The following is a 25,164-nucleotide window of genomic DNA, read 5'->3' on the forward strand; positions in this document are numbered from 1 at the left end:
CTCGTATCACTCTGCATCACATTTGCTGACTATCAGTGAATGGTGGTACAACAGTCAGTGCGGACCAGCATATACAGTGGCGAAAAGGGCGATGGGCTCCACCGCCTTACTTGATTATTTGTACAAAGGAAGGGGAATGCGGTTCCTCTTGCCTGCCACACAGGTGGTCCTTACCCTATGGTGACATTCCCTGCAGCAGATGGGTTGGTGAGGGAATCTTACGGAGTGGACGCCGCTGTGGCGGGGCAATATGTTACGGCAGGTGAACCAACTTGGGGGCTTTCGTAGGTGGGAAACTATTGGAATATCACTCTTGGGGACGTGACGAAGGGCATGATTCTGAAATTCTTCCAGGAGATGCAGGTCGAATATCAACTGCACCATAGTCAATTTAATCGCTACTTACAACTCTGTCATGCGCTTTTCCGTACATTAAAGACATAGAGATTCTTCTGGAATATAATCCGCTAGAGTACTAATTACTTTAAGGGGATCTGGGCGCTCACAAAACAGCCAAAATATGTCAAACACCTATTACGAACAGTAATAGCATGTTGTCTGCCTTTAGAACGGCCATGGAGACCGACTTAGAGCCCTCAATGATGACGACTGGTCTGAGGCCTTGGGTGCGCCGTGTGAGGCGGCGATCTCGGCCCGTCTCCACTTGATTCAATGGAAATACCTTCACAGAGTATATTACCTAAGACATTGATTGTGGTGCATGGGCATGATCAACTCCCCGACATGCCTCTGTTGTGTGGGGGAGGGGCCACTTTTATTCATACAGTTTATTGCTCCACAGCCCTTGCCTCTTTTTGGAGAAGGGTGATGGCCTGACTGAGGGAGGTCCTTTCCTGGGTAATTCCACTAGACCCCAAGCTGATCCTGTTGCATACCACAGATGGTATAGGAGGGAATAGGTCCAAGCACTTACTCTTGTTTCTGGGTTTGACACTAGCGAAGGGGGGCATAGCCCGGGCGTGGAAGGCAGACTTACCCTATACTATCGGTGCATGGAAGAAAGGGTTGGACAATTGCATGGGGTTGGAGATTGCTGTTAGCCACAAGAGGGAGTGCCCTCAGAAACACCCCCAAATCTGTCAGAGGTGGGCTGACTATTGGGGCAACATCCTGGGCTCGGTGTGTTCCCCTGGGGCCCTTTTTGAGAAGGAAATACATGATCATGGGGCAAAAACACTGAGAGATTGCTACATATGATAATTGAATATATGTGGTAGGGTATGCATCCTGACATTTCAATTGTGGGTGGAATGGGTGGGATTTTCTGTGCAAGTTCTTTTATTGTTCTTCTTTACAGCCTTCTAATTGACTAGTGCACTGCAAACGCCACATCTGTTCCTTACAGTGAAGCAGGGACCAAGCACAGATTGATCCAACTTAATCTGTGTCTGTCCTCTGCTCCTGACGTGACTGAGGTACGATTTTGTTCTTTTTTTTCACTTTTGGTGTCATGCAAACAGAAGACATGTGACTGGCAAAAATGTGCCCAGCAGGACAAATAAAATTGCAAAGATGTATTTTCAATAGCTAACTTTCTTTTATTTTGCCAAGTCTTCTTTTCTCACTTTGCACTCATATTTTTTTGTTTTTACTTGTGGGTGCTTCTCTCAAAAGATGACAATTAACTCGTTCTAAATATTGCAAAGCGGCATTGCTTCTTTCTTATGTGTAATATCTGAAATGATGCTTTAACACATAGTCGTGCAGTGCACCCTAATCCACTCCACTCAATCCAATCCACACAGGACCAATTCAGTCTACCCCACTCCAATCCAAACCACTCACCCAAGTCTAATCCACTCCAATCCACCACGCTCCAACCTCCTAACCGACCCAACTCCAATCTACCCCACTCCAATCAGCCCCACTCCAATCCAATCTGTCCAATTCAAATCCATAACAATCTGCCCCACTCCAATCCAAAACAATCTGTCCCAATCCAATCTGCCCTATTCAAATCCATAACAATCTGCCCCACTCCAATCCAAAACAATCTGTCCCACTCCAATTTGCCCCACTCCAATCCAAAACAATCTGTTCCACTCCAATCCAAAACAGACTGCTCCACTCCAATCTGCCCCACTCCAATCCAAAAAAATCTTCCCTACTCTAATCCAAAACAATATTCTCCACTCCAATCTTCCCCACTCTAATTTGCTCCACTCCAAACTGCCCCACTCCAATCTAAAATAATCTGTCCACTCCAATCTGCCCCACTTAATCTCCCCCACTGCAGTCCAAAATAATCAGCCCCACTTCAATCCATCCTACTTCAATCTGCCCTACTCCAATCTGCTCGACACCAATCTGTTCCACTCCAATCTGCCCCACTCCAATCCAAAACAATCTGACCCACTCCAGTCCAACCCTCTTCAATCTTCCCCACTCCAATCCACCCCACTCCAATCTGCCTCAGTCCAATCTGCTCTGATCCAATCTAGTTCACCTCACCCTAATCCACCCATTCCATCTCAACTCACCCACTCCAATATGCTCCACTCTAATCCAGTCCACCGCACACAAATCCGCTCTACCCCAATCAAGCCCAATCAAATCTACTCCAATCCAATCAATCCACTTCACCCCAGTCCACCTCACCCCAGTCCAATCCACCCAAGCCACCCCACTCCAATCCAATCCACACCACTCCAAAACAATCTGCCCCACTCCAATCGGCCCCACACCAATCTGCCCCACTCCAGTCCAAAACAACCTGCTCCACTCCAATCCAAAACAAACTTCCCCACTACAGTCTGCTTCACTCCAATCTAAAACAATCTGCCCCACTACAATCTGCCCCTCTCCAATCCTCCCCACTCCAATTGAAAACAATCTGCCCCACTCCAATACATCTCACTCCTATCCACCCCACTCCAAACTGCCCTATCTAATCTAATCCACCTCACCCCAATCCACCCACTCAATCCCAATACTCCCCACTCCAATTCAACACAATCCAACCCACTCCAATCCAATTCACAGCACCAATCCAGTCCACACCAATCCAATCTACCCCATTCCAATCCAATCCTCCTCACCCCAATCCAATCCACCTCACTCCAGTCCAATCCACCACAGTCAACCCCACTCCAATCCAATACAATCTACCCCACTCCAACCTGTCCCACCCCAATCGAAAACAATCTGCCCCACTCCAATATGCCTCACTCCCATCCACCCCACCCCAAGCCTCCCAATCTAATCCAATCCAGCTCACCCCAGTCCATCAACTCCACCCCAATTCACCCCACTCCAATTCATCACATGCCACCCCACTCCAATCCAATCCACCCGCACCAATCCACACCAATTCAATAAACCCCACTCCAACCCACTTCACCCCACCACAATCCACCCCACTCCAATCTAATACAATCTACCCCACCCCAATCTGCCCCACTCTATTCTGCCCCACACCAATCTGCCCCAAAACAACCTACTCCACTCCAACCTGCTTCACTCCATTCCAAAACAATCTACCCCACTCTAATCTGCACAACTCAATCTAATTCAACGTGACCCTGTCCAATCTGCTTCACTCCAATCCAAAACAATCTTCCTCACTCCAATTTGCACCACTCCAATCCAAAACAATATGTCCCAGTCCAAAAAGCCCCACTCCAATCTGTTCCATTCCAATCCAAAACAAGCTGCCCCTGGCCAATCTGCCCCACTTCAATCCAAAACAATCCGCACAATCCAAGCCACCCCACTCTAATTTAAAACCACTCCACTCTAATCCACCCCACCCCACACCGATCCAATCCACCCCAATCTAGCCAAATCCAAACTACCCCACTTAAATCCAGCAATCCCCACCCTACCCGAATCTAATCCACCCCACCCTACCCTACTCCAATCAATCCAAACCACTCACTCCAATCCAATCCACTTCAATCTACCACACTCCAAGCCTCCCAACCCACCCCACTCTAATCTACTCCACTCCAATAAGCCCCACTTCAGTCCACCCCAAAGCAATCTGAAACAATCTACTCCACTCCAATCAAAAACAATCTGCCTTACTCCAATCCAATCCACCGTACTCAAATTCACCCCCCTCACACCAATCCACCCCACTCCATTCCACCCCACTCCATTCCACCTCACTCCATTCCATCCAACTTCAGTCCACCCAACACCAGTCCACCCCACTCCAATCCAATCCACCCCATTCAATCCATTTCACCCCACTTCAATGCAATCCACCCCACTCTAATCCATCCCGCTCCACCCCACCCTATCCCAATCCAACCCACTCCAACCCAATCCAACCCATTTTCTCCAATACACCCCACTCCAGACCACTCCACCTCACCCCAATCCAATCCTCCCACCCCATTGCAATCCACCCCACTCCCATCTAATCTGCACCATCCAGTCCACCCCACCCCACCCCAGTCTACCTGACGCCAGTCCACCTCACTCCACTCCACTCCACTCCACCCCACTCCAATCTCCCCACTCTACTACAGTCCAGTCCGCTTTACCCCAAATCAATCCACCTCACCCCAGTGCAGTCCACCCCACCCAATCCAATCTAATCCACCCCATTCCAATCCACCCCACTTCAGTCCAACTCATGCAATCCAATTCAATTCATCCCACCCCAGTCCAGTCCACCCCACTCCAATCCATCCCACTATAGTCCACTCCAATCCACCCCCCTACAGGCCAATCCAATCCACCCCCTACAGCCCAGTCCACCCCACGCCAGTACAATTGAATCCACTCCACTTCAAGTCACCCCACTCTAATCCAAACTATCCAACCCCAGCCCTATCACTCGATCCAATCCCCCACCCCACCCCTAAACCAATCTAATCCAGCCCACTCAAATTCACCCCAATCCAATCCACCTCACCCCATTTCGATCCATCCCACTCCAATCCACCACATTCAGTCCACACACTCCAATCCAAACAATCCATCCCGCTCCATTCAATCTAACCCACTCTACCCCAATCCAATCCAATCCAATCAACTCCAATTCAATCCACTCTACGACCTCAATCCACTCCAACCCACTCCACCCTATTCAACCCCACTCCACTCCATTCTATGACACTGCACTCTACAACACTCTTTGCCACTGAACCACTGAACTCTACTCCCTTCTACTTAACTCTTTAACACTTTACACCCCCTACTTCAATATATATACATGAACATATCAAGTGTAAGGTACTCCACTCCCCCAGTCCACTATAGGTCACTCTACACCACTAACCTTTAGCCATGCTGAACAGCAGTCACACTGATGTACCACATGACAAAACTGCATTGCCAAAGCCAGTAGCTCTTGTGTAGGCAAGACCTATTGGCTTTGCCATTGCTTGTTTAAATAGGCTGTGGCAAATCAGTGGGAACTCACTGACCCTTCCAATCACTATAGGCCACAGGACCCAGAAACTCAGCTCACATTCAGGGAAGGCAGCGACGTTACACAGAATGATGAGGTCCCTACAAAATACGGTGGGGTGCCCTGTGCTTCCTGACACCCACAAACAGTGCCACCCCAACTCCCTCTCAGAAATCTTTACGTTTTAATGCGCTTCTGCCTGTGAGCAGAGTCTGAGGCCTTCGGGAGATAACATCGTGCCAGGATCTCCTGGACATCACTAAGGGGTAACCAGGAGTAGTGGCTGCTTGGCACTCCCGGCACTGCCTTTGGTGTGGCTGATTTCAGAGGACAGATAGGCTGAGGGAGGGACACAAAGCGGCTCTGGTTACATTCGACTCACTCCTCTTCTCCTGACCCTCAGAGACTCTTGAAGAGCTGCACCTAGGAAACGTCGTCGACCATAAAGTCATCTGCGGTGAAGGGGTACAGGATGTCACTTGTGCTTCCCCCGGCATTCGAAGAATCGTCACCTACGCGGTGTCCTCTGAGGTGGCACCTGTTGCGATGCATGTTACACCACTGATGGCAGAGTTACAATTAGGTGGGTACATGCCAAAGCACCGCATATTTTTACAATAATAGTGCATCTTGGCCCCCAAGGAAACAAAACAGAAGTAATTGTATGTATAATAAACACCGAAAGCGAGACCTATCAAGCCACGGACAGAGGCTTGCAACTAAGGGCATGTACGAACATCAATGTGCCCACCACTGCAACAACCTCAGTGCCGAATGGAGAAAAAATGCATTCCTTTTTATTAACCGTAAATATGCCAAACATGACATTGCATGACCTGCGAGGAACGAGCTACCTGCACGCGCTTCTGTACCCGGGGCCTGTGAGACTGCCTCGCCGGTGCTTATTAATATGACATCATTATTATGACTGATCGCGCATTTGCCCCATTCCGAGAGGACCGACTAGATCTCTGCTACGAAAGATTTACCTGGAAAGCCTGTGTCCACGATCCTGTAGATTTCCTCTGGAGATCTCTGCGCTCCTCCAGTCGCTCAGGCCTCTGTGGGAATCCGCCCGGCTGCAGAGCGGGTCAGGTTACACCTGCACTGCCCCGCCCTAACTACCGCGCCAGGGGACGTCTGCCAGGCTCCGGGTTTCAGTGGACGCGGTATCGCCCAGGCACCCTGAGAGCGCTGCCAGACTCTTCAGGCGTGTCTGGCCGAGTGTTGAAACTGGAGATAACTTTCTCCCTTTTAATGCCCTCGTTATCAGCTCGATAGCCGCCGTCCAGGGAGACAGCTGAAAGCAGAGAAGGGTTCGTCAGACATGACGGTGCCAGCATGATTGTTCCAGGCATTTCAAGAGGCCCTGCTAATTGTACTCACCTGCTAAAATTGTGACTTCATAACAACACACAGCCACCGCGAGGCACCCAGGGGCCATTGGTGGCGGCGCGTAGTTACAATTATCGGTGCCAAACGCACTTAGTGGAAAATCAAGGCCTCTCTCTGCCTGCCACAGTGAAAGTTCTACCCTCACTAAAGTTCTGCTCCAACACCCGCCAGTTGTGTGTGGTTCAAAGTGCCGTTTAACCGTTTGCACTCCTTCAAAGCAAACCCTTTCCTGCCCTCCTGGTCCTGGTGGGTGCGAGGCTGAGCTTATTTGCATGTTCCCTTCAAATGGAACCCACTCGCCCCACTAGACGTGCCAGTGCTTTTAATATTAATTAGTGGACGTTGGCTCGGTCAAATGCGCAGCCAGCAAGCATTGGCAAAGCAAATAGGTCTGGCTTGTATTGTGAGAGCTGAGTAAAATGTTCAAAAACCCCGCTACAGTATAAAATAGAATACAAGCATGAGTGAATTCTGTATACAATTCATCTATCTAGATACTGTGTCATGATTCAGAATAGCTTGGCGATGTAAAACAGCCCCTAATGTATTCCAATAAAACATTCTCTAGGATGACACACCAAACAGCCAATAGAATGAGGTTAGAGAGTTAAATACTCCTCTGGGCGAAGCTAAAACCCACTCTGGGTATATTTCCAAGATTTGGTAACAATGGGTCTGCAAGCAGCTGTGCTGTAAAGCCAGAGCTAAAAAAGGGTTTGTCAATGGTCGTCCATGGTTGACCATATATAAACCACGACTGCCTTTGGCTTGTCCATAAGCATAAAACAAAGCTGGGACCCTTTAGATGATACAGATTTGCAACATGGGCATGAATGCAAGATTAACCGGCAAACGAGCATAAATGATGGATTGTGGAGTTTTATGCCTTTTGTGCATTATCCGTAGTATCATGCATGATTTGGGGATGCTGTACAAAGATGAGAGGACGGGTCGCATTCCTTTGGAGCATATATTAATGGTGATTTAAGAATGACTCAGTGGTCAGAGGTAGCTGTTGATGTGTATGCCAAGGGTCCATGTGATAAACCACTTCCTTCTTACCTCTTACCCTCATTATTTAACTAAGGCTAACACTGAGAGCAGTAATCCTAGAAACATCAAGCAGTGAACAAAATATAACATTTAAATGGGCCAAGCGGTAAACTTTGCCTCTCAGGCCGCAATATGGGTAAGACCTAAAGATTCCCAATTCCCTTGCTCCTGCTAGATGAATGTGCTTTCATTAAAGGATTAAGTAGCCAGAAGTGCTAGAGATTCGTAACCAGAGGGGAAATTTATCAATAATCTAGACACTTGCAATTATTGCGCTGAGGTTATCCTCTAAGTACCGGAGTACACCATTCAAAGATCCCTGAGAAAATTCCATACAATGTCAAAGGAAAACTCAAATTTTCAAGGCAATAGCTCAGAATCCCACTTCTGACGCAGTCAAGCCAAAAATGTTACATAAACAAGAGGAAACATACATTCTGTCAAATGACCTGCCCAGCTGTGTAAGTGCACAATTACTTACAGGTAATCTTCATTAGTTCAAGCCCTAGTCTTCCTTGTGTCAGGTCTTATGAATTGAATTTTCCTTTACATGGGGCGTTTCCAGAGGTCTATTGCTGGGAAACATGAGGCCCACCAGTTAGGCCCCAAAAGCTGAATCCTTGAGAATGACATGTTCTTCAGAAGAGCCTTCTGGGAATAAACTGCTATCCAAGGATGCATCCAAAAGAGCCACTAAGCAGCTATGGGTCACCTACACAGGCAATTAAAGAACACACACAGTCCTCCTCATGTTGCAGTGATACAAAATAAACTACAATAGGAACCACATTGTACAGGTTGCAAAGGCTTCTCTGACACACCTGCCTTTCTGGATGGTCACGTTTTTAGTTCCCAAATGGCAGGTCACATCATGTACCCCAGCGGCCCACACCACCTGAACCACCTTTTATAGGACTAGTACAAGGGGATAATGTACTAGTGCTGTCTGAAGGAAAGTACCCTCTTTCTGGCATGGTTACCCCCATGTTGTGCCTGTTATCAGTATGTTTTTGACTGTGTTCACTGGGATCCTGGTAACTAGGACCCCAGTGACTGTGCTTTCTCCCTTTAAACTTGGTTGCTTGGACCACAAACACCCCATATTTGGCACACTGGTTCCCAGTAAAAGGTCCTAGTATATTGGTACCCAGGGCATTGGGGCACCAGGGTCCCCCATGGGCTGCAACACGTATTATGCCACCCATGGGGAGCCCATGCAAAGTATCTGCAGGCCTGCCGTTGCAGCCTGCGTGTAAGGGTGCATGTACCCTTTTACTACAGGTCAGTGCACCAGGTCACTGTAAGTCACCCCCATTGTAGGCCCTCTGAGCCCAGAGGGCAGGGTGCAGGTACCTGTGTGTGAGGGCACCCCTGCATGAGCAGAGGTGGCCCCACGAACTCCAGCTCCATTTTCATGGACTTCGTGAGTGCGAAGACACCATTTTACACGTTTACTGGACATAGGTCACTACCTATGTCCAGCTACATAATGGTAACTCCGAACGTAGGCATGTTTGGTATCAAACATGTCAGAATCATTTCCTAATACTGTTGTCAGTATTGGAAGTATGATTTCATGCATTCTGGGGGCTCCTTAGAGGACCCCCAGTATTGCTCCTACCAGCTTTCTGGGGTATTCTGTGCAGCCCAAGTTGCTGACACCCCTCAGATGGGTTTCTGCCCTCCTGCTGCTTGAACAGTTCATGCTGAGGAAGAGAGAACAAAGGATTTCCTTTGGGAGAGCGAGGCAACACCCTCTCCCTTTGGAAATAGGTGTTACAAGGCTTGGAAGGGGTAGCCTCCCCAAGCCACTGGTATGCTTTGAAGGGCATATTTGGTGCCCTCCTTGCATAAACCAGTTTTTCACCGGTTCAGGGACCACAAGTCCCTGCTCTGGCACAAAACTGGACAAGGGAAAGGGAAGTGACCATTCCCCTGTCCATCACCACCCAAGGGTTGGTACCCAGAGCTCCTCCAGAGGGTCCCTTGATTCTGCCATCTTGGATCCAAGATGGGCAGAGGCCTCTGAGACCATCTAAGTGGCCAAGTCAGGCAGGTGACATCAGAGCACCTTCCTGAGAGGTGGCCACCTGGATAGGTGACCAATTCCCCTTCCAAGGCTATTGACGGTCTCCCTCTTAGGTGGGTCGGCAGATTTGACTTGCAAGACTCCAGCAGGACTCCTCTGCAACATCTACTTTGACTTCTGGCAACTGAAACCACAACTGGACTCCACAGGAACCTACAATCTGCAGCTCCAGTGATGACTTCGCCCTGCAACATTGTTTCTCCGGCTCCTTCCAGCTTCTGCAACATTTCCCTGGCTGGGTATCCTCTGGGGGCAGCAAGTGTTTGGTCTCCATGAGAAGGAAGAAGGAATTTCCCTTGGAATGAAGGAGTCACTCTCGTGCTTCTGCAGGCAACAACTGCAACAACAATCGGTTGCGTGGATCTCCTCTCACCCTGAGCTGCATGGATCCTGCATCACGGGTGGTGGTCTGGAGTGGTCCCCTTGGTCCTCTCTGCCAGCTGTCCAACTTTGGGTAAGGTAAGCACTTGCCTTCCCAAGCAGTAGAATACCCCCGTGCACCACATCTCTTGCAGCTATCAAGGCTTGTTGGCATGTCCCCCAAAGGACCTTCAAGCTCCGTATAGCCCCAGTTACCATCACTGTTTCCTGCGATACAAATTCCTATGTGTGCTTCTCCTGCGGCTTGGGACCTCTGTTCAATTGTGCTGCATGGGCTCCTCTGCAACTCCTAGGTCTTCATCCAGTGGGTCTTCTGTGGGGGCTCACTCTTCTTCTGTGGACTCTCTGCATTGCTGAGGGGGACCTTGCTGTTCCCCGGCAGATCCAGTTTTCGTCTACCTCGACTCTTGCCTTTGCAAGGCTTGTTGGTCGCTTTTCCATGCCACAGATAAACTGCAATCTTCCATCTGGCGTGGGACATCAACTGCATCCTCTAGAACTCTTTACCAACTCCAGGGCTGCATTGCTGACAGTCTTCGTCCTACCGTCAACCAACTCCTACAACCACAGACAGGTGGGTAGTAGCTCCAGCAACCAGCGGACACTTCTACGAGTTCTGGACTTGGTCTCCTTCTTTTTCAGGTCTTCCTTCTTCAGGGTCCACCTCTGGTTTCTTGCAGTCTTGTCTGGGTGGTGTATTATCCTTCTATTCAGTCATTTTGTTGGTTTAGGGAAAAACAGTAACTTACTCCTTTCTTCCTGGTCGCAGGGAGGCACCGTGGTACTTACCTTTTGGGGTTCCTAGTTCCTCCAGCTTCCCTCAACAGATTCCACTTACCTAGGTGAGGGTCCTGCATTCGTATTCTATTTCTTTTAGTATATGGTTTGGGCTCCCCATAGGGTCACTTTTGTCATTTGCTATTACACTGTTTTCTATTGCTTTTTATGCCTATTTCCGATTACTAGTGTACATATTTAGTGTGTTTACTTACCTCCTATTGGAGAGTTGCCTAGCTAGTACTTTTGGTAGTTGGGTCACTAAAATACCTTAATTTGTTAACAGTGTGGTTCTTTCATGTGTGTAAGTGTTGGTTCACTATAGTGGTATTGGATGAACTTTGCATGTCTTCCATAAGCCTTGGCTGCTCATCCACAGCTACCGCTAGAGAGCCTGGCGTCTAGACTCCGCCTACACTTCACTAATAGGGAAACCCTGGACCTGGTGTAAGGTCTAAGTACCATAGGTACCCACCGCACACCAGGTCAGCTTCTTACACTGTCCCAATTATGTCATTGTCTGTCTTTATAGATTTGTTTTAAAGCATGGCAGTTACCCCAAAGGTTGTCCTGGTGCTCTTCACTCATCATTAGAAAAGAGGCAAAAGGGAAAATTATGTGTGAATCACACTGGGAGACAAGCCAATCTTTCTAAAATTTTCTAAAATTTACTTAACTATGTGTGGGCACAGAGTCCTAATGGAAACAGAAAGAAGATCCCAATGTTGGACCACTAACTAGAAGAAAACGCAGCCCCAAAGGTAACAATTATTTATATTTTGGTAATCAGAGAAAATAGAGATGGGACGAACGGAGGTGGTTCCTCAAAGTGTAAGGGTGGAAACATGCTGAAAATAGAGAGGTACAGTTTTATAGCAGGCTCGGTGGAAGGTATGGACAGTTGTGAGTAGGATCAATTTCTTGATTGCCAGTTTGGGTAGTAGGTGATGATTGTCTGGATAAAGTATGCAATCAGTGAGCAGCCTCCTGAATTACCTGGAGACAGGCGATAGAAACCTTTGAGAGGCCCAGGTAAAAGGTGTGGCCATAATCTAATTGAGAAAAAAAGATTGATTGAATAATAGTTTTCCTACAATTCCTGGGAATGGGAGGAAGTATTTTCCATAGCAGGTGAATATGGTAGAAGCAAGAGGTAGAAGTATGGCCTATCTGTCCAGACAGAAGGATAGGGACTCTGAAAATTAGAGCGTCACTCTTCTCCGAGTTTAATTTAAGAGAATTGTTGATCATCCAATGTCATACATCAGATAGACAGAAATGGAAATAGGATTAGGCACTGTGACCCTGTCTATGTTGATGATCAATTGAAAATCATCTGCGTAAGAAAAGAGGGGAAGGCTAAAGGAGCAAATGGGGTGAGTGAGGTGGATGGCATAAACATTGAGAGTGATTTACTACGCGAGGAGGCCCGATTGACACCATGGAGGAGCAACATTGCAGAACATTGATACACGGAGAGAGAAAAAAACTGCGAACGATGAGTGGGGGATTGGTTGGGGCTATTTGAGTGCAGTGCCTTAGATGCTAACTGAGGATGATCAGGTGGTAAGGATGGAATGAGACATCATGTGAAATGTGACTGAAAGGTCTAAGAGGATCAGGGCAGTCATGTTACTCTGACCAATGGTCATCCGGAGTTCATCTGAGACGGCTGACAGGAGCAGACTCAGTACTTTGAAACAACCAAAATTCTGATTGGGAAGGGTCGAGCATATTATTGATTTTAACAAAGTGAGACAGTTGTTTCTTCTATTCTTTTTAGGACTTTGGCTGAAGAGAGGAGAAAGGAGATAAAATAAAATAAAATTTGGCAAGAGCAGAAGGATCCACTATAGACTTTTGTTTAAAAGAAGAAGCAATGAATTAGCTTTTTGCTAGATGCTGGCAATCTCAGCTGAGGTTGGTGACATATTGCAGGTCAGTTAGTGAGGGGGCCATAACTGGGGCTAAAGAAAAAAACAAATGGACTGGACCAGGGTCCGATGGACAGCGATATTTGATAAGATTACAGTGATCAGAGGTCTCAGAGAGGTGTTAGCGCGTCAGTCCTTATTTGGTCTTTTATTGTTTGGTTTATAAGGGACAGGTTCGAGGCTTCGATAGAGCTTTTGACTATCCTTAGAGCGATTCCACCATAAGCCCTTATTTAATGTAGACACAACATCGCAATGAATAATCATCAACAAATATCCCTGGATTCAATGATTGTCATGCACCATGACCCATTCAGCCATGAATAGCCATACCTTTAGTAAACGTTAAAATGTTTATTTCCCTAGATTAACAATGCTAATATTACGTAAATTAATCTCAAAACCAACTGACAGACATACACAAACATCACTGGTTGACCAAATCTTCTAAATAATCTCAATTTAGCTAAAGCATTGACTATTAGCCATTCAAGGATCACAGTACAACTAAATATCAAGAATAACTGTGCATTAGAAATGGCATACATCTAGATTCAGCAAATTAACATCAACTCTTTTGTTAGCAACAATTTGTTAGCATTTTCTGTGTCTCCCTAACTAACCTTCTGAGTAGAATAGCATATTTGGACTTCATGCAAAACAAATTTAGTCAAAAGTTAATTTGGAAAAACATCTAACTATGGCTCTAACAAAATAGCGATTGGTACATAGAAACAAAGATTAAAATCTACTGCCAAGACAATAGCATTTGTTATACCTCTCCTCAATATGGATTGGAAAGCTGCGATTCTCTTCATCAGTTGGACATCCATCTGGTCATCTTCAGCAAAAGGCAATGAAAGGAAATGGTTCAAGTACAGCGGACTCTAAGCAATCTGAACCATTTAAGAGCAATCTCTAAGGGACAGCATCCACTATTAGCTATTAAGCTATAGAGTTAAAGTTTGAAAATAAAGTCCCCAGGAACTGTTCAGCTCCTCAAACAAAACCTCTACAGGGAAAATCAAGGTAGAAAAGGTGCGCTTCTTCTCAGTGCAGTCGGGTTAAGTTAAAATTACCAAAAGAGCTTCCCACATTGCCATTAGTCAAGAAACTCATATGTTAACAGTCAGTCCTATAAGAATTTAACCCTCTTCTCCTGTTCCATGTTTGACTCCTCAGGTAACTTTCTTGTAACAATCCATACTCCATTCAGTGCATCCATTGCTGGTTCCTGGGAACATCCCTGTCTCACGCATCAAACTTTACAAAGTAGCGACTTCTAGTACAAGACATTCTAGTAAGCAGTTCTCATGAGAAAGCTAAAGAAATCTGATAATGTTTGGTCAACATAGTGTGAACAATAAATGCATTAGTTTTCTGGACATAAATTCCCAGGATTTTATTCAGACATTGCAGATTGATATGAGGCTGTGCAAACTAGGTCCAAACCTCACTAACTTAAGGTCTATGATTAATCAGCAAATACATGACATAAAATAATTATTATAACATACTACTATAATTTCTCTGCACATACACTTTGAATAATGATTAATATGCATTCACTAAAAGCATCACGTATATTATAGAGGTCACTCAAGTAGGCACATTTCCAAAGTCGCACATTATTTCCTCTTAGCTTAATTCTATGCAAATTCTTAAGTCACAGTATATACAATTATTAGTAATAAATTCAGCGTTCACAGAGGCACAGTGGAGTGAAGAAAGTAAGAAGAATAAGGAGGGGCCCTGAAGGGTAGCAGAGGTCAGTGAGGTGGGAATGGATGAGTCACTGGAATAGCAAGTACTAATAGCTTCAATTTTATGGAAGAATCAGATGAATACCTGGAAAATTCCTGAGACAGGGTGACCTGGATTTAAAGAGAGGGTGGATTAGCTAAAGATTTCACAATATTAAAAAACAGATTTGGCTACATGTTTAGGCTTCAGAGTGCAAGAGCTAATTAGACTTGGGCAAGTAACTACAGGAATAACCTTTCAAAGACATACTGACCTGATGTCAGGCACTGGCCACCATTAGTAAATGAGTCCAATCTGGATATGTCTCCACTGGTTCTAATGAGCAGAGTTCAAATTTCCAGTCAGCTGATCTCAGGAATAATAAATGAAACGCAATTGCCCACGTTAATTGTCAAAAACTGGCAGAGTTTGTCTTCTATGAACAAACATCTGTTTCACTACAAAACTCTGAAATTCAAAGGATTAATTGCAGGACCTCTTCTCTATCTGCATGCTAAGATTTTGCCATTCTAACAACCCCGCCAATTTTTCCAAGTCAGTTAATCAGATTCTAACAAATTAGCTGCTTCTTTTTGGTTTTGCCTTACACATTCCACATTTATTCTTTGTGCCTGCAATCACATAAAGAAACTGGGCACCAAGGGTTTAAGCAGTTTGTGAAAGGGTGATGGAGTGACCTTGTATTACAAGAAATTAAATACACTCCGTCATATATTAAAAGGATATTGCAAGTCACCGGGAAATTCCATGAATGGGTAGTAAAAAGTAATTTGGCCTTCAGCCTTTTAAAAAAAATGCCTTGCTGCCCCCATTTTTTCTGGACTGATATTGCTGCTTATTCTTTGACGCTGCACACTGGGACACTGATAACCTCGCCTAGTGCATGTGCTGTGCTCTGACCCCTAAAATGTGATGAAATTGGCAGCACTTAACCTACTTATAAGTCTCTAGTACATTGTACAAAAGTGTTGTATGGGCCTGTAAATTAAGCAGACTGAGTGTGCCACCCATCAGTGTTAATGCAAAGCATGCTCTATTCCTGCCCCTGTAGACTTGGTATGCAGTTTTAAAACTGCCAATTCGATCTGGCAAAATAAACCTTTTGCCAGGCTTAAATCTTCCATTTTAATTCTTATAAGTCACCCCTAAGGTAGGCCTGAAAAGCCATACAGGTTTACAAAACAGTGAGGGAAAGAGTGCTTTTAATAATCACAGCCACTGGTAAATACTCAGGCCACATTCTAGTCCATTGTTATTTTGCACACCTCTGTTGGGACCCAGCCATTTGCAAATCAGTCTTAACCCTGCTCCAATGGGAAAAGGTCCAGGCCAAACTGCCAGACCAGCTCCTTCCTAAAAGGAACACAAGCAACCCAAGACCAGTTCTGCTCTTACTAGGGCTCATCAATCAGGTTTAGTTTAGTTCAGTGGCACCAGTGGGTCCTATCCACAGTGTGCTACTGGAACCAAGCTACGCTCCACTAATAAGCTCTAATAAGGGTAAAACTATTCTTGGATTATTTGTGTCCTGGTTCAGGGAGGAACTGAGGTCAGAGAGCTGAGGCAAAGGGAGAGAGGCTGACCTTCCCCTGACAAGATGATAATATGGGCTGTGCCCAGGAACTTAATTAGCTTCAAAAGATGCCTAACTAGTCACAGGCAAATGTAGCTCACACCTGGGTCTGTCACCTCTATTTTTTTGCTAACTAGCCAATCTCCAAATGCAGTGGGAGGGGAGTTAACCAGAGTCCTGGTTTTTCATCACAAGGGAGGGCTTTCCCATTAGCATAGTCACATCTATCGGTAGGCAGAGGGAGTTCTGCAAAGGGGAAAAACGGTTCTGCTATGTTGGTTTTATGGTAGCGAGGAACACTGTGGTATAGCTTAAGGCAAAACACACAGGAAGAGCTGCAAAAGTGGGCAGGGTCACCCCTGTGAATATTTACCCCGTTAGTTAGGGAGTGGTAAGGAATTTCCCCCACCCGCATGTAGGCATTAAGTATAAATGTGACACCCCATTCCACAGGTCCTGTATTGTTCTTCAGTCCTTCTTCTGTGTTCCACAGGTCCTGTAGTGTTCCAAATATCACTACAGGACCTGTGGAAGACAGAAGAAGGGCTGTTGTGACCTATGAAAACCATAAGAGCTAGACCTATTCCACTAGTGCCCAGGACTTAAAAGTGGACTCCAAGGGTCAGATGGCTGAACTTCTGTTAAGCTACAGGGACACGAAAGCTGCAAGAAGACCACTTTCCTAGAGGAGTCCAGCTAACCAGTTTCAAATGGACCTGCACTGGACCCTTTTGGTGGCTTCTGTGAGTGAGTTCTGACCCCCAACTACTGTTTGTGAGGTCCCTTGCTGGTGTCAGAGTATACTCCTTGTGCCTAACCCTAAAACCTGGGACTTGAAATTGTTTTCAAGATGTTTTGCCTGGAGAACCAGCTGAAACCTGGGACAAACCTGCAAAGTCAGTCTAACAAAAGAGCATTGACACAGGGCCAAAAAAATCAGGTTGTTCTAGCTCGGAGCTTTTTCGCAGCAGCAAATCTGGTTCACCAGGACTTCGTGGCAAAGGTATCCAGCCTCATGAGCCATGCTTGGCTACAGCTTACAGTCGTACCCCCCTGGAGGAATCCTAGCTCAAAAAAAGTGACTAAGTCCAAAGGTAGAAATCTTCACTGGGTGAGGCCGCCAAAAGTATCCGACCCGCAAGGAACCTTGCTTTGGTGTGAAATTGTACTTTCTCCCATTCAGAGCTTTCCTGCCAAAAGTCAACACTTTCACTGAGACGTCGGCTGATGGCTATCTGGCCTCCTGGAACCATCTCAGCACAGCTTGCCGCCTTGCCCTGCTCACCATTTTTTATTTACAAGTCAGGGAGTATAATTTCTAACTGAGATGAAACTTTTCTCTTTTTTTTGACACACATTTCATCGTGGTTGGCCTTACACCTTACTTTTGTCCCGCTCTAGAGTAACCATTTGCATGTGGTTGGTGCTTTACATTTTTTGACACTATTTTTATCAAAAACATTACAAATTCATAACTCCCTCTCCCTGTATTGAATTTTTGTGGTTTTGGTGTCATTTTGTTTATTAAAATATGCTCCATTTTATAAACTGGAGTGGGATTTTTATTGTGTTGTGGTACTTCTAGATGCCTTACACATTTTCCAAAGTTAAGTCTGTCTGGTCCTTGCCATAGCTATCAGGGGTTGAGCTCAGGTTTAAATTACTGAAACCTTTACTGGTCCTAACAAGAGTAGTGACATTATTACTTGTTGTGGACTACCATCCTCCCCAACTTATAATCCATTTTCTTAAAGCCTTGTTCCTCTCTATTGTCAAAAACTCCTTGGTGACTAGCAATATCCTTATACTGTACAGCACGAGGTCCCACACATAACTCCTTTATTTGCAGTTTACCAAGCCCTTGATGACAACTAATTCTTCTGTACTTGACAGCACTTAGGCCCATATTAATACTTTTTTAGCGCCGCATTTGCGCTGCTTTTTGACGAAAAGGTGGCGCAAACTTACAAAATGCAATTGTATTTTGTAAGTTTGCGTCACTTTTGCATCAGAAAACGACGCAAATGCGGCGCTAAAAAAGTATAAATATGGGCCTTACTGTCTTACCATTACAGATAGCCAGAGCTGATCCCACTGCATCCCTCAGTACTAGATATAAAATCTCAGATAGCCTTAGGCACTATCAACTTGCCTGTCCAAGTGAAAGTTGTCCAACAGGATAACCCCAGGTTACAGAGCTACATTTTCCAGCCTTTCCACCCCTACTTTTCGTGCACTCCTCATAACGTGGGCAGTCCACCCTCAATTTGAGGGATTAAGCACATGTCCCCAGTTGGTATAACAATGAATAAAGACATCCAAAGGATGATGAAGCCTATTCTCTGTAGTAGCCAAAATCACCAACGGACATTGAAATAGGGACTTTGACTCCTGTACCCTTGTTCTCCCCTTTGGGTGCCCTGTGACATGGGAAACTACAGTGAAAATCAGGATTACCAAATCAATTTCCCATGGTAATTCCCCACTTTCTAGCTGGTTACCTCCTGGCAGAAATGTCTGGAGGGAACATCAAAAATGCTTGTCTTCTAATCCTGCTTACAGATGAATTGTGAATTACATGCCTCTTGGAATGAGAACTTGAATCCTCTCAAAGCAAACGAGGTACAAAGCTGATTGAAACTGTATCAGTGCCCGTACAAGTGAGCCTGAGTATCTGTACCCAAATACACCATACTGCTCAGTGTTAAAAAAGGTCTTTGGGATTCTCTCATATTGAAATGAGTCAAACTATGTGGCAACCTACAGCAAGGTATTGTTCCAGTATAGGATATTTTTGCTTGGTGAGGCTAAACCCAAAACATCTAAGGGAACTATAGTTTTCAACTGTGGCCTAATGTCAGCCAATGCACCTTCTTCCTTCCAAGGTATGTTCAGGAGAAGTGTAAGTTCAAGTTAGGTAAGGAAGCAGCTATCTTAAAAAGTTATTTACATCTCTACCAGGCCGTGAACACCATTCTCTACATTCAAGGTTTTGCATAGTTGTTTTTTGTCTTTGGATCTGAAGACTGGGCCCAGGAGAAATTCATAAACCATAAAAACCTCTTCATCCCCTCCACCAATTAGATCCCCCAGTATAACAAACAATAAGATACAAATTGGTGAACACCATCAAAATAGTGCAGATGGGCTTGCTTTCCAACAAAAGTATGCAAATCACTTTTCAAGAAAACTGTCTTCATTCACTGGAAGCCTCCAGTATCGGCCACCTTTCACTCTGCCTTGCCATTCTACTCCAAGCGTAGATGCTTCAGGGTAAGGCTAAGCCAATCCTCAAGATCTAAAAAATCCCAATAACTTCCCCAGGGACCCACCATCTGCCTCCACTTCATCTAAAGAGATTCCATTAACCTTGGTGTGGAAGAGGTCTTTTCCTCCACTGGAGTCAGATCATCATTAATAAATGGAACTTTCAGTGATATGGAAACAGTACTATTTACTTCTTCCTTACACTCCTGCATGGCTGGCTTTTGGGCTGTGCGAGCGGTGCAACCGCACCGGACGCTGACCTCAGCTGGGCGTTGTGTTTAGCAATTACTTACGAAACTTGCAATTTAAAAGCACCTGCTGAAAAGTTCCTTGTGCGTTTAGTCTTTAAGAAACAATTCAAATGTCAAGATACCTCTTGTGACTAATGTTCCTGCTAGAGAGAGGGATGGGAGTTTTGTCAAGTGGCAGCTTTGACTCAACATAAAGTAGCATGGATGGTTAATTTGCCTGCCGCAAGAAACAGAACTATGGGGCATATTTAAGAAAAGTGGTGCTGCATACAGTGCACTGCCACTTTTCTTGCACCCCTTAGTGCCTCCCTAACGCCACCAGGTGTGCATCATATTTAAAATACGTCACATCATGGCGGTAGTTAGGGGACTAGCGTCAGACTTTTTTCCGCTAGTTCATCGCTTTGCAGGATTACAATCAAATATTTTGATCTTCCACAGCACCCAGAGTCCCATTGTAACCAATGGAAGCCTCCTTTTAATGCCTGGTCTGAGCAGGCGTTAAAATTGACGGAAAAAAATAACACAAAGAAATCCGTCAGATTTCGTTGCACCATTTTTTGGCCCCCCCTAACAGGGGGATGCCCCCTTTGCATACATTATGCTTGGCACAGGCATAATGTAGTGCAAAGGGTTACAAAGTGGTGCAATGTATGTATTGCACATCTTTGTAAATATGGCGCAGCGATTTTGGCCTTCGAAAGCCACATTAGCTTACAAAATAATTACACTAATGTGGCATTAAAATGGTACTAGGGGCTCTTAAATAAGCCCCTGTGGGGCATATTAAAAAAAAAGTGGCACTGCACACAGTGCTGCACCACTTTTCTTGTGCCCCTTAGCGCTCCCCTAATGCCACCATGTGTGTGCTGTACTTAAAATACGGTGCAACATGGCGGTAGTTAGGGGACTGTAGCGGAATTGAAGGAGTTTTGCTTTATGAAACACGAACTATAGGGTTAGGTGCCATATGATTTAATAGATTTTTAATGATTTAGGGATCTTATAGGTAAAGTTTATACATCGTTTCAATTGTGCTCCAGGTTCTCTTTTCACTAGTACATCTCTTGAATCCAGTACCAGTCTCCTCTGGGAAATTCATTATACATTGGGATAGAAAAAAAAAGAAAGAATTCTGGTCTCAGGGACGTGAATTTACTAGAATGGTTGGATAGGGATAATAGGGAAGGGAGTGGGTGGCGATGTGGGGGGTTCACACTGGTGATACAAGTCTTGTGCATTCACATGTGTCCAAGACATGCATAAGTGTCTGTGGGGGTGTTTTCTTCTTTATCTATAGGTGTGAGTCCCTTTTTTTTCCCCCTCCGTTATTACTCACTCACTCCTGTTTTCCCCAATTGGTGAATTCAGCCCAAAACTCACTTGTACCTTGTGCAGCCACGTTCCTCCTGGAACGTGGCTGGGCTGTGGGCCTGTAGAGTTCTGGATTTTTTCTTCTTTTCCCTTCTCCGCTCATTCTCCTCGCTCTGCTATCTCTCTGTCTCCGCTCTGCTCCTTCTTTCTCTGCTCTGCTCTTTCTCCCTGCTCCGCTCCTTCTCCTTGCTCTGCTCTCTCTCCACTCCGTCCCTTGTCTCTCCGCTCTGCTCCTTCTCCTGGTTCCACTCTCTCGCTCCACTCCGCTCCTTCTCCCCACTCCACTCCTTCTCCTGGTTCCCCTTTTTCGCTCTGCTCCTTCTCCCCACTCCACCCTTTCTCCTTGCTCTGCTCTCTCTCTACTCTGCTCCTTTTTTCTGTGCTCCTCTCCTTCTCCTGGTTCTGCTCTTTCTCCGCTCCTTCTCTCCCCGCTCCTCTCCTCTCCTTCTCCTGGTTCCGCTCTCTCTCCGCTCCTTCTCTCCCCTCTCCTCTCCTTCTCCTGGTTCCGCTCTCTCTCTGCTCCTTCTCTCCCCGCTTATCTCCTTCTCCTGGTTCAGTTCTCTCCCTGCTCCGCTCCTTCTCCTGGTTCCGCTCTCTCTGTAACGGGTGATGCCGGGAGTGCCGGGAACTCACTTGTCAGGACATCCCCGTTACAGAGACTAGTGTCAGAATTTTTGATGCTAATCTGGTGCTTTGCAGGATTAGCGTAAAAAATGTTGATGCGGATCCTGCAAAGAATCCAGAGGCCCGGTGTAACCAACAGACGCCTCCTTTTAACGCCTGCTCTGAGCAGGCATTAAAATTGCCAGAAAAAATGAACACAAAGAAATCTGTCAGATTTTTTTGCACCATTTTTTTGGCCCTCCATAACTGGGGAATGCCACCTTTGCATACATTATGCCTGGCGCACGCATAATATAGCTCAAAGGGATGCAAAGTGGCGCAATGCATGCATTGCGCCACTCTGTAAATATGGCACGGTGCTTTTGGCCCTATAACGCTACATTGGCGAGAACAAAAAATGACCCTAACGTGGAGTTAGAATGGCACTAGGGTCTCCTAAATATGCCCCTATATTTTATGTGGCTAGGCAAGTGGATTAGCAAAGCCAGTGTTTATAAGTGGTTTAAGACACCTGAATGTATGTAAAAGGGGAGTGATTGAGAGATGAGGTGCACATTTGCCGGATGGTAGTGAGTGAAACCGAGGAGGAGGTCATGGGGTGGGGGTGTGCCACAATAAACTGTTGCACTGGGCACCACCAGTCCTAAAGCCGGCCCTGCCTGCAACCAAGTCACCTCTGCCTCCTTTGGCTTCTTGGGAACCATTGCAGAAGACAGGGTGGCTCTTCCATTTATGAGAAATAAAGCCAGTCCTATTCTCTTAAGCGAGGCAGGGATATCAATCCCTCTACTTCGCTCTAAGCAAAAAAAGGTTGGTGTCTGTGGCTCATCCTGGACCTCAAAGTTCTTATCCCATATCCTAGTTTCTGTGCAAATCATTAAGGCCCTCATTATGAATATGGCGGTCCGTTCCGCTCCGCCAGCGGTGGTGGTAGAAACCACCAACAGAGGAGCGGGCCGGACCACCAAATAATGAACCAAACGAAACACACACATCCCGCGCACCACCCACCGCCAGGAAAGGAGTCCCGCTGACGACAGCAGAGTCTGCCCACAGGCCGTCGGAAAGGCCCAACCCGCCCATCAAATTATGAACCACCATTCCGCCGTCAATTCCAGGGCGGGAACCGCCGGCACACAAAGCCAGGCAGAAAAGAAACAAATAGAAGGAAAGACTCACCGGAGTTCCACAAAATGTGCAGCGGCAGCCATGGACAAAGAGCTGCTGATCATGCCAGCCTTGCTCCTTGCCATATATCTACACCACCGAGACGCCGACTAAGACGACGACGGTAAGTACTGCAACCTACGACACAAGGGAGGAAAGGGCAAAGATACATACCCACCCACTCCATCCACTCTGCAACGCCCCCCCAAACCCTTCCCAGCACCACAAGTCAGACACCCCACACCAAGAGGGACATACCAGACCGAAGGCCACTGCAACTTGACCATAATACATACAATAGCCCCACACCCATAAAAAATTAAAACAAACACCAGGGTGGAACTGCGTGCAGCTCAAACAGAGGCCACACAGAAACTTTAATTTGTAGCTCACTGAGCAAAACAGTGCCAACAGGGCCAAAGGCCAGTCTATAAAAAGCTAATTGCCCTTGGCCACAACTGGCCACACCTGACTCCCACAAGTGCTGGGTACTCCACCGAACGGGACACCATATGGGGATCCAGGCACCTCACGGAAGGGGGGTAGGGGGGAGGGGATTACCAACGGGGTGGGACTTAGACTTGCGTGAGGAGGTTGGAGGGAGGGTGGGCTTCTCCTTTGAAGGGGGTGGAGGCTGTTTGGCTTGGGTGGAGCTGGATGCCTTAGGCTCTGAGCGGGCCTTCTTCTTCACTGGAGAAGGGGCACGGGAATGGGAAGGCTGGACCAGGGTGGGCTGTGATGTGGAAGGAGCGGAAAGGGCAAGGAGGTGGGCACGTTTAGGGACAAGATGGGGTGGGCCAGTGGGTTGGAACAGGTCTGCACGGGAGAGGAAACGTTTCTTGGGAGCAATTGGGGTGGGCATGGATGAGGGCGTGGGAGTTGAGGCAGAGGGAGTGGATGTATGGGGTGTAGGTGTGCATATAGTGGGTGCAGGTGACTCCTCAGTATGCTGTGGTGTGGTGGATGTCTGATGGGTGGGTGTCATGGTGCGTTTGTGTGTTTTGGGAGGTGGGGGTGGACACAGTGGGAGAAGACAGACAACTAGTGGGGATGTATGTTGGGTGGGTGTCTACAAGTCTGGTGAGTGTGCTGCATGTGTCAACTACAGTAGAGGTGGTGAGTGCAGGTGTGGTGTATGAGGTGCATGTATGGCTGTCTGCTATTGTGGTGAGTGCAGGAAGAGGAGCAGTAACAGTGAGTGAAGGTGCAGTGCATAAGGCTGTGGATGTAGAGGGGACAGACAGGGAGGCGGAAGAGGCGGGAACACTGGGGGAAGTGGACGTTGTTGTGTGTGCAGGTGTCTGTTGGCTGTGTGAATGCTTGTGGTGGGAGGTGTGGTGCTTGTGTTTGGAAGTGTGCTTCTTGTTTGTTGATGTGCCTGTAAGCGGGTCTAATTGTGTGCTTTGGACGGGTGAAGGGAGTGGGGTGCTGGAAGGGGTAGAGGAGGTTGGAGAGGGGACGGAATGGCAAGGGAAACTGGCTGCCATCCAAGAGGAGGCCAGAGCCTGAAAAGATCTCTGTAGGGCAGACACGGCACCATGAGTGCCATCCAGATAGGCATTGGTCTGCTGCACCTCAGAAGCCAGACCCTGGATGGCATTGACAATGGTTGTCTGCCCTACAGAGATGGTTCTCAGGAGGTCAATAGCCTCCTCTGTGAGGGCAGCAGGGCTGACTGGGGCAGGGGAGGAGGTGCCTGGGGCGAAGGAGACATCCACCTTTCTGGGTAGGCGGGCACGGGCAACTCGGTGGGGAGCAGAAGGTATGGGTGGTGGCGGAAGATCTAACAGTAGTGGTGTGCCCACTAGGGTCCGCCACCACCAGAGGACCCCCGTCGGAGGAGGTCTCAGAGTCACTACCTCCTGTGGTAGTAGCTTCCCCCGGTGGAAGTCCCCTCGCCCTCCCACCCACAGGTCCCCTGGGCGTCCGTTGTCTCTGCCTCTGAGGATCAGTGGGCCGCTGCCTCCCCACTTGCTTGTGCCTCAGCTCCCTCGCCTGATGTTGATGCTGTACCAAACAAACACAAGAGAACAGGGATGGGGAGACAAAACAGGAGAGACACTTGTAAATAGCTGAATGCTGATACACAATGGCCAGACATACACCTACCCAGCAGACACACCCAACAGGCA

General features: G+C 46.8%; 1 protein-coding gene across 1 annotated transcript in view; it reads right to left on the bottom strand.

Moving 5' to 3' along the window:
* Positions 1-6,461, bottom strand: part of AMPD3 (adenosine monophosphate deaminase 3) — a 101,517-nt gene extending 95,056 nt beyond the window's left edge. Inside the window, exon 1 of the mRNA XM_069223619.1 lies at positions 6,373-6,461. The gene's annotated coding sequence lies outside the window, so the exon portion shown is untranslated. The remainder of the gene's footprint in view (positions 1-6,372) is intronic.
* Between the last annotated feature and the right edge of the window lie 18,703 nt (positions 6,462-25,164).

This window comes from Pleurodeles waltl, chromosome 3_1 (genome assembly GCF_031143425.1).
Source record: "Pleurodeles waltl isolate 20211129_DDA chromosome 3_1, aPleWal1.hap1.20221129, whole genome shotgun sequence".
NCBI lineage: Eukaryota > Metazoa > Chordata > Amphibia > Caudata > Salamandridae > Pleurodeles > Pleurodeles waltl.